Here is a 14,037-nt window from a genome sequence, read left to right on the forward strand (position 1 = left end):
CTTGAACCAAACTTCACCAAACTTGGGGAGTAGCATAAGGACAGTCTCCTGATGATATGCTGAAATTGTGGTGCTGATATGTCTAAAAGTGCACTCCCTGCAGGCACCAATGTCCTGGTGCAAAAAGAAATTTGGTCGTGGTAGAGTGGCCGCCCATGGGGGGGGGGGGGCATCCAACTCAGGTTTTGCCCAGGGCTACAGTTTGCCCAGGGCTGCCTCGTTACGCCCCTGGCCACACCAAACTAACAAGGTATCTGATGTTCAGGATAGGAAGGGAGGGTGATACTAAGCCACTTTGGGACACCTTAAAAAACAGAGAAAAAGCAAGGAATAAAAACCAAAACTACTTCTTTCTTTATCAGTGTTGAATTTACAGAATGGGCAAAATCCCAATCCTATTATTCCCTCTTGTGTGTGTATATAGAAGAAGAGTTTGGATTTATATCCCACCATTGTCTCCTGTAAAGAGAGTCAAGGTGTCCTATAAACACCTTTCCCTTCCTTTCCCCACAACAGACACCTTGTGAAGTAGGTGGGACTGAGAGAGTTCCAAAGAACTGTGACTAACCCAAGGTCACCCATCTCCCTGCAGCTTCACCTGGCTTCTGGCTTCCACAAGGTGCTTTTGTTCACTGGTAAGGTCACCAGTTGCAGGGTGTCATGTTGTCTTTAGGTTGGCATCCATGAATGGGAGGGGTGTGAGGAGAGCTGCTGGGCGCTGGAAGGTAGCCCCATTCCTGGACACCATTCATAATGGCAACCTCCATTTTATTCCATGTATAAATGTTGTATGCTTTAGTTAGCAAATTAAGAATAAGTCACATATTTAAGTGTGAGTAGCTATAGTATATCTTTAAAAGACCACGGAAGTTCTGATCAACTACTTCTCTTCCATGTCATGAAAATAGTTCTCAAGTGACCTGATCAACTGAGGTGTTTGAAGTGTTGTTGACATATAGTTGGTAAGGGTTTTTTTTTTGTTGTTGTTGTCACAAATGATGAAAAACCATCAATTTCCCCACTCCCATTTTTTAGCATTGGTGTGTGGTCTATGGTGACTTTAAGGAAGCTGGATATCTGTAGAACAAAATGCTATGAAGTCTTTGTAAAAATCTGTTGAATTGAGCATTTGTGGATTTTGAAGGAATAAGGATGGCAATCCACAATTACTAACTGCGGAACAGAATGTTCAGCACTAATCAGCTGGAAAAAAACATTGCAAACACTCTGCTGTGCCTTTTAAAAAGGAAAAACAAAACAAATAACTGATTCTTTAACATTGCGAGAAAAATAACCTTTCTGTGATACTGGAAACAACTATCATCTACCTTGTTCACTGAGATGCAAGGTGGATTATGGAGTTGTAGACATAAATAGCCGCCCTGAGTCTTTGGAGATATGGCAGGCTATAAATGTAATAAACAAATAAATCGCACTATTCAAATGCTATGTAAAAATGTCCTTAAAATGTATATTGTATAAAAAACTATATGAACTAGGAAATCAAATTTAAAAATCTCTGAAAGTTTTGGAGGCTTTACAGATTTACATCTGTAAAGAGAAGAATAGTTTCATAACAGAAATTTGTTTTGATCCTTTTGTTTTAAAATGAGAATAATTAAAAGGCAAGTCATGCTCTAGTTCCCTTGAGTTAAATTGCAGTCTCTGGATTTGTTTTGAATTTTTTAATGAGAGTAGTTGCTACATGTCTGTTCTTGATCACCATTCTTAATGAGGATAAAAGAGCAAGAGCATGAACTGTGTGTTGTTTCAAGTGAGCATTCTACCCAAACAAGCTGACTTTAAATATATTTGAAGTGTTCTCATTAACTTCCTGATAATGATAGTAGCCTTATGAATGCATCCAGAGTACTGGTGATTGCACATCATTTTAAAAACCGTGACTTGCTCTGTTGGCTTTCACTCAGCATGGCAAAAGCAGAAAAAAAATTGCAACTGCTAAGGCTATTCTTCCTGTAGAAGAATCAACAGAATCCAAATTACATTTACCATTTTTATAGCTCTGATATTATTTCTTCTGGACAAAAAACTCCCAGACCTCTTTGAGTATATTGACTTTTAACTATTTAAATGTGCAAGTTGAACTAGCCCTACTGCCTTTGTAGTGTCTTGAATTTTTCCATTGGGTGGTCACCTATGGCTTAGAAACATAGGTACTATAGAGACTTTGAACATTCTTAACCATCATTTGAATTTCTTAGTTCAGTCCAGTTGTGATAAATAAAACATAGCTTGCTGAACTGATACATTTCCTGAATCTTCTAGATATTTTGGCTGCTTAACTATGTGTCCAGCTCATGGCCTAAGGTAGTGTTTCTTAAACTTGGGGGCAATGCTATTTCAGTAGATCTGAAAACCTTTTGTAAGAACAGAGAGAAAGGCTCTCCCCTGCCCATCTGATTACCATAAAAAAACCAGTTTTCTAGGAATATAAGCAGGAAATCTTTACTTTAGGGGAAGGGGACAGAATTGGCCAGTCTTTTTATTGTTGTTTGTATAAGCAGCTGTCAATTTTTTTCCCCCCGGGATCTTTCCTAACCCTGTTTAGTTCCCCTCTGCTACAAATTATTAACCAATAGGGGAAATTCTTTCTGTCTCCAGTGCAGACAAGTGCAGTCCAGTGCAGTCCAGAGGAGGTATAGACTTGGTTCAGGGCCAAATTCAGCTACAATCCAAAACATGGCCATGTATAGAAAATATGAACATTATAGGTGTGATGGTCTGCAGAGGAAAAGTTAATTTTAAAAATGCAGGTCTGTAGGAGCCATTATTGTTTACACTCAGAGTGAGGCATAGAGGCCTTGGAACAGGGAATCCACCTGAAGCAACCCTGCATTCTGATTGGTCACAGAACACTTGATCTCACTGAGAGGGAGGAGGTTAACTGCCTGTGTAAAACTATGTGACAGGCTTTTGGAATTTGAAGTTCCTGAAGTGAAAAAGTGCCCCAAGACTAACCTTGGGGTGCCGTTGTGGCAGGGGAGGAGTGAGCATCAGCCCTTCTCCCTGGTGCTGATTGATTGGCAAAGTCACGTGATGGGGGACTGTCACAGGATGAGGGAGAGCTGGGCAAGCCCATAAAAGGCAGTGCCTGCGTAGATCAACCTATTTCTGAGGCCTGGGAGTAAGTGGACCCACCCTCCCATTCTAGTTTCAAGGTTGTTATTAATGGTTACTGTGTTTGTTGATCCTTTGTCGCAGCTTGGGTGGTTTGGGGTTTTTGGCCACTTCAGGAAGGCAGAGCTTGCATGCTGGACCTTCCGGCAGTGCGGGGCCTCAATAAGAGGGCTTGATGATGCAGACTGTTTCGAGCTCGCTACCCCGGCAGGAAGGGGTGTCACTAAATCGGTACGCACTCAAGTGGCCCTAGTAACATTCTTTCCTTATCTCCTTGGGGGGATGAAGCCGGGCTCAGCATGGCTGCAACTGAAGGACCTGGGGTTCAGCTGGGGCTGCCCGTATGCCAGCTTCAGCGTTTGCTGCCTTGGGGCCAGGATGTGCTCCTTATGCTCGCCCAGCTTTCTATATGTTTACCAATAAATGAGCTGCAGCCAAATTTCTATTCCAATCAAGAACTGTGTCAGTGGTCAATGATGCAAACATCTGCACATCTGCACACAACAGCTATTTTGCCTTGGATGTGGCGAAACATTACCTCTCTGAGGAAAGTAGTGGCAATCAGTGTAAGCTTCTATCTTGTCCTACTGTGATGACAGCCCTGTGTGCTGTAGGTAACGCAAATAATACACAGACAGAATATACTGATGGTTGGAATTATTGAGAGACTCAGACTAAAGAGCCATATATATATAACCAGCGAGGGATAGATCTTCCAAGAAGACAGAAGAAGAATCCTAAATACCAATTAGTCTGGGGTATTGGGCTTTGCTTTAATTTTCTCAGGAGAGTATTTTATGTTTCAATTTTGAGGTTTTTCTATCTGTGAGGGCTGAGTGAGGGTACTGAAGGTAATGCACCAAGCCTCATAGACCCTGTGTATTAGAGAAGTAATCAATTAGCCAGAGTAACATATTTTACAAGGAACTGTACCATCTAAGTAACTGTACTATCTGAAGAACATCTAAGTTTACTGAAACTTACTTGAGCCAGTGCCTGAAAAGAAACACTGCTTCTCGGCCAAAGATCCTGTTCTAAATATACATTTTTGCTGCTGTATTAGTTCCTTTCTCCAAGTTCTTCATCTCCCTTTCCCATCTCCTATCTTGTTAAACAAATCCTTTATTATGTTTAACATGTTTACATTTGCCTCAGTAGTATTATTATTTGTGCCTTAAATAAAAAGGTTTGCCAAGGAAGATTTTAAAAATAATGGGTATCCTTCACATTCTGGCAGTATAACAGGGCTGAGGGAAAGTGCTTCTTGTCACCAGATTCTACCATTCCTGAAGCATCTCAGTCCCTAAGGTAATAAAGGTGGGGAAAATTTTACAAGCCTGGTCAGTGAGTGGGCTTCTTACCATGGTGATATTGGAAAGTGTGGGGGGATCCATACATAATCTCTCTTATATGTAACTGGAAACAGTTGTCTCACTATCTGTTTTGTGTACACCAAAAGATGAAAACCTTCTTGGGAATGCGTAATTTTCCATGCTCTTGGAGAAGGGGGTGTCCTGTTCATAGTAAATTCTGATAAGGGAGAAGGAAAAGGAAGGTCTCCAGCAGTTAAAATTTAGGAAATACAGTCCTAAAGCAAATATACCTGAGTTTTAGATTACTGCAGGGGTGGATGAGTCACAGGGACATGTGGGGTCACATGTCCCCAGGTGCCAACCATTTAATCATGTGGGGAGTGCAAAATTGGCCCCCACACCCCTTCAGCAGAGAGGTGCCTCTATTCGGTGCTCCCCCTCTGCCAGCTGTAGCGGCCCCTTCCAGGCTCTCCTGCCCCCCTGCGACATTCCCGGCTTCAGTGGAGGAGGTGGTGGCAGTGGCAGGAGGCTGAGACGGAGCCTCTGGGGCGCCATTTAGGAATGACGGCAGCAAATCTTTCAGCTTCCCGCCTTCCACTTCTCCTCTGCCAGCAGGACAGGCCTCTTTGCCCACTGGCAGCCAGCACGAGAAGGCGCTGCATGCCCATCAGCCTGAAAATTGTCTTATACAATTACCTTTCTGGTTGCTATCACTTCATCCAGGAGAGTGAGAGAATCATCAGCTCTCCAGGTTGACCCCCCTTTCACCATGTTCAATCCTGATAAACTAATTCTATGTCCTGGTTTAGAAATCAGACCAAAGTGAAATCAGGCCTTTTTCATATGTCACAGGACATTACATTACCTGTGTTTCTCCCAGTCTTCATTCCTCAGATGAGCAATCACTCCACGTACTTGATGGGAACGCCCCCCCCCTTCTTATTTGCTTAAGTTAAGCCATACAAATTTCTTTAGGTGAGACAAAAATGCATTTGTTTGCTTTAAAGATCCAAACAAAGGCAAAGCTGCTTCTTCCCAAACCATTTTTACTTTGGTAGTTTCTGCCATTAAAGTAGCATATAAACTGTACCAAGGTACATTGTCTACTTCCAGTTAAGGCTCATTCCACAAGTGTCCAAGCCTCTTCAGCCACGTTATTTGTCTGGGCCAATCTCCAGGACATTTGTATGGCAGTGACCTGGTCCTCTCCATCCATGTTCCTCTGGCATTACTTTACCATTTTGCATTCCAAGAGAGATGCAGTGGTTGGGAGAGCAGTTTACAGTTGTTGCCTCATTGACCAGCCCTGACTCACTTCCATGGTAAATGAGCTTGCTACTCTCCCATCTGAGACTGCACTGAAGACATAAAAATAAAACAAAGTAAATGTTTTCTGTGTAGGTGGCAATGAGAGAACTGAGGGGGGAGCGTTCTTCCTGCTCCTTTCACGTGATTATTTGGGTGGGAAATCAACTCACTCTCAGCTCTGGAAGAAAAAGGGGAGACTGCTCCAAGTGCTATTAAAATTTTAGACATCTTCTGGTCAGCTCTCTGTGGCTGGCCTGTGCCTTCACATTCCCATGCATGCCTGAACAGCAGATACTCAATGAATTGAAGTTACAAATAAGTGTAAATTTGTTTTTTGCACATGAATCATAATTTGAGCTATTCCTTGTGCTTTTACTTGAAATTATTTCCTTATGCAAAACTTCTTATGTCTCCTTTTATGTTCCACCTTTAAAATAATAAAAAACCCTTTGATGCATTATTTCTAGGATAAATTGCTTCACAGTATGCAAAATTATGTCCAAGGGAGCAAATTTTAAGTAGCAGATTTTCAAAAAAGATAATCATGCTTCAACCCCCCCCCCCTTTTTTTGCATTAAATCCAGTGGTTGGTTCCAACAAAAGGTCGAATAAGCACTGTTAGTGGCAATCAAATTCAACGTTTTGAAATGTAATCTACCAATAGGGGGCATATCATCATTTGAATGTGATAGGATGTGATATATATGTATTATAGATAGAATGTGATATATAGAATGTGATATATATGTATTATATGTATTATATGTATTAAGGCAATATATGTATTAATATATTAATATATGTATTAAGGCAAGCCATTTTATTATGTGTATTGTTATGGGTATTAGAGAAATGCAAGATTTAAGCAAGACACTAGCTCTTGCAAGAAGCTGTAAATTCACTGATGTAACTAAGATTAAAAGAAATCAAAAATTGAAACCAAGAGAGATAACGTGGAAAAAAACAGACTTGGTTGATATAGCAACCAAAATCCTGGTATGGGGCAAGGGGAGGTATGACATAAAGAGCATGCCCAAATATGGGAGAAGGTAAAAGTAAGCAAAAGGTGGGGGGAATGTCAGGAGAAGCCCAGCCAATGAGTAAAGAAACAGGGTGTGTACGCTCAGGAAGGGTATAAGTAATGTTTGCAAACAATAGAGCTCCAACACTCCTCCCTGAAGCTCACAGGAGATCTCCTGAAACTGCAGTTTTGAACGAATAAAAATTTGAAACAGAGGAATCTTTTGGAATTGGTTCATTGAACCTGGCAGAGCTTTGCTCTGTGCCTATCAAATTCACTAATGCTTCTTAAAAGTCTATACCTAAATAATGCTGTAACTGGTTCACGCTGGAACTCAAGATTTAAATAATTAAGACTGTTATAGAGCACATGGATTCAACCTTCTTAAACTCTATAGCCTAATTATTTTGGAGAGGGAAAAATCACTACTTGAAATGGTTCTAATTTTACTTATTAATCTTTTAACATTTCTTACAGAATGCCTCTGATTGCAGTGAAACAACATACTCTTAGAGGGGATGAAGAGTCCCTAAAGAGTTCAGGTACGTTTAATTTCACACCAAAAAACCCTCATAAAAATAAAAATGAAACCTGTGTCAGTTGCACAAAAATCTTTGTATATAAAGATTTAAAACAGACACTTGTGAAAAGGGCCCTTTCTGCACAAATGTGCTAAAATGTACAAAAAATTTTTGCAGTCCACCCTTTTTGTTTGCATTCACCCCCTTCAAACAATTCCTGGCTGTCATTTTCTGGCTTTCCCTGTTTTTCCCCCCGTGTGTGGACAAATCGGTACTTTATGCATCACAGCCTCCTACCTCAGTTTCCGGAGTCTTCTGCAGTTGATGCTGTGAAGATTCAGCCCCCCAAAATCTAAAAAAAAAAAAATGATCTGAAAGGCTCCAAAAACAGGACAAGGAGCCTCTACAGGCAAAGAGTGATCTCAAAAAAATGGTGTCTTAAAGGGACAGTCCACAATGGAAGCATTTTTTTAAAAAAAAAGTTTCACCCAAAAGAATCACTAGAAAAGGGGATTCATTAAAAAAGTTTTGAGACTGGAAGTGAAACTTTTTTTGGGGGAAACTTCAGAATTCCACCTCAAAATGTGTTTTTTCCATCATGAAAGCATTTTATTTGTGCTGTGCGGAAATGGCCAAGGATGGGTATTTTTTCTCCACAACCTCTTTATTTGTGCAGATCATGCACCAGAAAACCTGCAATTATCACCAGTTGTCACTTTGGAATGTGTCAAATACAATTATATTTTTAATGAGTATGTAAAACATGTGTTGGTCATTTTCATGTATTAAAACTTTAGGTTTACCTTTAAAAAATGAACATAAAGAATGGATCTTTATTGCAAATGCATCTCTAATGGTGTTTCCAAACAGGATAAAATGCTGTTGTTTGTTGTTATGCAGCAGCATCAGCAGCATCACTTTACAGCAAATGAAAATCCCTGATCACTATGCCAACGCCTTATAATTCAAATATTGATGGCAGGAGACGCAACAGGAAAGGGAGGGGGGAGATAAGGGTGTTGTGTACAAGTAGAGTTTCACATAGTTAAGCTTTGTTTCAGACAAGATAAAGATTTTATGAGTTATTGGGTTAAACTGGCAAAAATTACAGGACATTAACATAAGAAATACAGGGGAGTGTTTTTAGTGAGAGACTTATGCTAATATAGCTTTAATATTTGTGTGCTATGACTGCTTCTGCTTCTGCTTCTGACTTTCTATTGTCTTTTATTCACTGCCCTCTAGAGGTATTAGTAATATAGCAAAGGCTAGTAATTGCTGGTTCAGTCGCTGTAAACTTGAACAAATCCTATGAATCTCATGGTCTGAAACAGGGAAGATCTTTCTGGTGTAATCTAAAATAATTGTATTTGTGTATTCAGTTAAAAATAATTGAAGACTTGTATTATTTCATAAGGTACTGTGTTAACTGTATTACCTACATGATCTAACTACAACTGCATAAAGGAGTCCCTGAATAGCACAAAGCACAAAGTACATTGAACTGGTGGTTAAGGAGTTCCTTTATTGGGAAAGAAAGGGGGGATCCCCTGAATTTCTGGAAACATAACATCTGTAGCAAATATATAAACAGTGTATCTGCTTGTAGTGCTGCATTATCTTTATGGTTTGTTGCATTTCAGCTTTAGTATTTTTCATTGTGTATCTGGTTCTGGAATGTGCTAGAATCAAAAATAATGCATTCAAGAAAAAAATGAAGCATCTAACTTTATCTGGATAGTCCCCAGTGCCTGGACCAGAGCCAGAGCAAGCCTTATAGTATTCTGTCAATGTTCAGCTCTTTACAAATGAAAGCTCTAGCATCCACCCAACTGGCATTTTTTAAAATATTGCATCATATTACTTTCAGTTAATTGTAATTCTCAATACTTAAAAATGTAGTTTAAATTTGTTCAGTTTAGCCCTGAAGTATTTATCCTGTTAATGAGCCATTGACAGCTCTCTTTGCCAGATATGCTCATTGTCCATCCCACTAGAAGCATTTTGGGAGTCATCCTCTTTTTTCAACACCTTCCTCAACTTTTCTCCCAAATAGTATGTCCATAAAACCACTGTGATTGTAGTGTGTAGGGGGGGGAAAGTCAAACTCTCAGTGTTAGACTTCTAGGGAGAACTAAGAAGGAAGAACCATGTAATTTTTCCCACTCTTTTTCTTTAATTCCTTTATGCCAGTCAGTTCATTCATCTAACTCTGCTGGATCATGCTATACTGCCATTATCCTCTCTGCTTCTCTGGTGCTCCTTTCTCTGACCTCAGACATGGGAACTGGTAATATCAAAGGACAGTTCAGTCCCAGAATTCTAGTTCTGATTTCCAACAATAGCTGCAGGGATCTGTAAGCACAGCTTTTCAGTTTTCTTGTCTGATGTAAACCCACAAAAGGCCATCCAATGGCATTTTCCCAGAAGTGTGCAGCCTGGTTTTGGAACCACTTATTTCACTTTCTGATGAACTGCATGAGTTGATACATAGTTTATAATACTTGAGTGAGACTGCAAGCCTTTCATAATATTAAGTCTCTTCTTTTTAAAAAATGTATTTCATGTAAACAGCATGATACCTCACTGCACAATTTAAAAAGTAAAGGGGGAGGGGGGAATCATTAATCATCATAAGCCATACAGTTGCAAACAGGCTGACCCAATGTCTTTGTCTTTCTTGAACATTCTCTTCTGTAAAATACTCTACTCCCTTTTATAGCTGAGTCCAGCATCCCTTCCTTCCAAAGTTAGACATGTGCCATGAAAAAAGGATTATCAGGAACACATGGCTGCGAACATCAAGACCAGCAACAAACAGTTATTCAAGTACATCAAAAGTAGGAAGCCAGCCAGGGAAGTGGTAGGCCCATTAGATGACAAAGGAACAAAAGATGTGCTAAAGGAGGACAGGGAGATTGCAGAGAAGCTGAATGAATTCTTTGCATCTGTCTTCACCCAAGAGGAGGTGAGGTAAATTCCTGCACCTGAACCAAGCTTCTTAGGAAGCGAATCCGAGGAACTAGCGAAGATAGTGGTAGACAAGGAAAAAGTTCTGGCAGCCATTGATAAACTAAATGCTACCAAATCCCCTGGCCCAAATTGCATTCACCCAAGAGTTCTTAAAGAGCTCAAGCATGAAATTGCTGATCTTCTCACTTTAATATGCAACTTATCCCTGAAATCCACCTCCATCTCTAAAGAATGGAAGATGGTCAATGTCACACCAATCTTTAGAAAAGGATCTAGAGGGGACTCAGGAAATTACAGGCCAGTCAGTTTGACATCTGTTCCTGGTAAATTAGTAGAATCTATCATTAAAGATAAAATTATAAAACATGTAGAAAAGCAAGACCTGCTGAGGAAGAGTCACCATAGCTTCTACAGAGGCAAGTCCTGCCTTACAAACTTGCTAGAGTTCTTTGAGGATGTAAACAGGCTTGTAGATAAGGGGGAACCAGTGGACATTGTCTACTTGGATTTCCAAAAGGCTTTTGACAAAGTTCCTCACCAGAGTCTATTGAGAAAACTCAGCAATCAAGTCCTCCTATGGATTAAAAACTGGTTGAGAAACAGGAAGCAAAGGGTGGGTGTAAATGGGAAATTCTCAGAATGGAGAGATGTAGGGAGTGGTGTCCCCCAAGGATCTGTTTTGGGACCAGTGCTCTTCATTCATAAATGACCTGGAAGTAGAGGTGGGTAGCGTGGTGGCCAAGTTTGTGGATGATACCAAATTATGTAGGGTGGTGAGAACCACAAAGGATTGTGAAGAGCTCCAAGCAGCCCTTGATAAATTAGGTGAGTGGGCTAAGAAATGGCAAATACAGTTCAATGTAGCAAAATGCAAAGTGATGCAAATAGGGGCAAAAAAAATCCAAATTTCACATACAAGCTGCAGGGATCAGTGCTATCAGTCACAGACCAAGAAAGGGGTTTGGGCGTCTTAGTTGGGCATTATTTGATAGTTCAACTCAATGCATGGCAGCTGTGAAAAAGGCAAACACTATGCTGGAAATGATTAGGAAAGGAATTAATAATAAAACTGCAAAGATTGTCATGCCCTTATATAAAGCAGAGGAGCAACCCCACTTGGAGTACTGTGTTCAGTTCTGGTCGCCACATCTCAAAAAGGATATCAAAGAGATAGAAAAAGTGCAGAGAAGGGCAACGAGGGATTGGAGCACCTTCCTTATGAGGAGAGGCTGCAGCATTTGGGAATCTTTAGTTTGGAGAGGAGGCGTCTGAGAGGGGATATGATTGAAGTCTATAAAATTATGCATGGGATAGAAAATATTGACAGAGAGAAATTTTTCTCTCTTTCTCACAATACTAAAACCAGGGGTTCTACATGAAAATGCTGGGGGGAAGAATTAGGACTAATAAAAGGAAACATTTTTTCACGCAATGCGTGATTGTTGTTTGGAATATGCTGCCACAGGAAGTGGTGATGGTCATTAACCTGGATAACTTTAAAAGGGGCTTGGACAGATTTATGGAGGAGAAGTCGATGTATGGCTACCAATCTTGATCCTCCTTGATCTCAGATTGCAAATGTCTTAACAGACCAGGTGCTCAGGAGCAGCAGAAGCAGCAGAAGGCCATTGCTTTCACATCCTGCATGTGCGCTCCCAAGGGCCACTGTGAGTAGTAGAGTGCTGGATTAGATGGACTCTGGTCTGATCCAGCAGGCTCTTTCTTATGTTCTTAATTGTTGTGTCTCTAACATTGCAGAAATAGTGGTGTTGCTGTTAGCTGTTTCTGTTGCCCAGGAGATCCATAATTGGTTCTTCTTTCTAAGCAAATCATGAGATGAAGAGAGCCCCAACAATAAATCTGTCTCTGATGCATCTGAAAATGTATCTAAAGCAAAGTTAATCTGCTTTTTTTGTTTCATGCTTCTGTGGGGTATGACTGGGAAGGGCCATAAGATCCTTCTTTTTTGTTGTTGTTAAACTAGCAGCAGTCCTGTGATATCAAGCCTGACCTCACCAAGCTGATAGGTTCCAGTATGCTCAAATTGCTGATCTGTGTGGTAACAACAGCAGTTTATGTTATGTTAGTTTAATATTTTCCAAGATTTCTTTCCACTATGGTGGGCTAGATTCAGTGTCTATTTTATATCTTTCCCCCCAAGCTCCACTGATGGCCAGTAGCTTAGAGCTTAACTGTGGATGCTTAAATGCATATCTGCTGTCAGTCGCTACACATCATGGTTCAAAATCAAACCTAAATAATGCAGTTAATGCTGCTTAATATTTCTCGCAATTAATCATTTATACTTCAAATCAGTGTACTTTATCTTCAAATTGTTCTCTAATAACTTCCAATGTCACTCTCAACACTCTCTTTCCAAATCCAAGATGATCAAAGCAGATTTCACACAGCAGATTTCTTACAGAAGTGCGGGTACTGGGGACATTGTTATTTTTCTAACTGTTCTAATGCAAGGTGGAGTAAGTATTGTTCTATTTTTATTTACTTCATGCATAACCTGCCTTTTTCCTCAATGGGAACCAAATGGTCCCTCACTCTGCTCAGGCCTTTGGAATACCAGGAAAGACTGTGTTGGCTTGGTAAACCTCTACCCCAAAAGTATAATAAAGATCCTTTGCATTGTGACTGCATAGGGAAAGTTGCAAGAATAAACCAACTAAAGGGGAGGAGCAAAACAGCTTACGGGAGCAGAGTGAAGTTGGGCATGGGATTTGCCCTCCCTGGGGCACTTACCCCAACAGAGGGGCAGAAATGCCAGTATATGGCTGCAGCAGCCCTCCAGAATGCCTGGATGCTGCACTAGTGCTCCTGTGCTGCTGTCTGCTCTGTCAGCCCAGGGGAGGTGTTCCGGAGGCATTCCTGGGGGTGGACGTTAGTCAGCTTCTACCCTGGCTTAGCAGGGAACAACACTGGAGCACAGGTCTCTGACTTGTGCCACTCTTAGGGTGGCATAAGTCCATGTAGCCCTACAGGTGGCATAAATCCATGTAGCCCTATGAAGGGCTTTTTGGTGGTGGAGAGGTGTTTTTGTTTTGTTTTTTGTAATTGTTTGCCTCCCCACACTGCTGGAAAGCCCCCTGGAGGTGGTGGGGTGGGACAGCAATGGCACTGTCCCAGCTGCCTGGGGATGCAGATGGGGATGCCTTTTTATGAGTCTACTTCTAAATCAAAATTCTCACTGAACTTAAAATGAATATTAAAAAGTAATAACAGCTGGCATGTCATGAAAACTGTATTTTATACTTCATTTTGATGAATTTGCATCTAGTTTTGCAACACTTGAGATGAAGCCTCAGTCTTTCATTGTATCCAGCCTTTTCCATTTTCTATGACACATAATTCTTTCATGATGCTTAATTCAGGACCACAGTCCTTGAACTTTTAAAAAATCTAGTTACTTCTTAGAGACCTTTAATCAAGTCATCACGCTCATTACAACAGCTGTGAAAAGGTGTCCAATTATGATTTTTTTCTGTGTTAAAAGTATACATTAGATATCAGTTTTGACTTGTTGGTTGTGTGCTTGTAACAATCATAGCTTCTTCTAGATAGAGTAGGTAAAGTATGTTCAGACCAGAGGTTGAGGGCAAGAAATGCAGTTCTGTAGCCAGGACTTTAAATATGTATCCAATCTCTGAGAACAAGCTTCATATGCAAATAGAATTATAAGGGAAAAGTTTGGACTTACTGCATTACCTCATCTACCCTATTGCTATTCAAGAGGTGTCCATTGATTTGGCTG

At 40.5% G+C, this 14,037-nt stretch overlaps 1 protein-coding gene across 5 annotated transcripts in view; it reads left to right on the forward strand.

The window, feature by feature from the left end:
* The window catches only part of PCDH15 (protocadherin related 15), a 904,280-nt gene that overhangs the window by 362,497 nt on the left and 527,746 nt on the right, over nt 1–14,037 (forward strand). For all 5 annotated transcript variants that reach the window (XR_007245346.1, XM_048507034.1, XM_048507035.1 and 2 more), the window contains exon 6: nt 7,258–7,322. The gene's annotated coding sequence lies outside the window, so the exon portion shown is untranslated. The remainder of the gene's footprint in view (nt 1–7,257; nt 7,323–14,037) is intronic.

The sequence above is a fragment of the Sphaerodactylus townsendi genome, linkage group LG08 (assembly GCF_021028975.2).
Source record: "Sphaerodactylus townsendi isolate TG3544 linkage group LG08, MPM_Stown_v2.3, whole genome shotgun sequence".
Taxonomy (NCBI): Eukaryota; Metazoa; Chordata; class Lepidosauria; order Squamata; family Sphaerodactylidae; genus Sphaerodactylus; species Sphaerodactylus townsendi.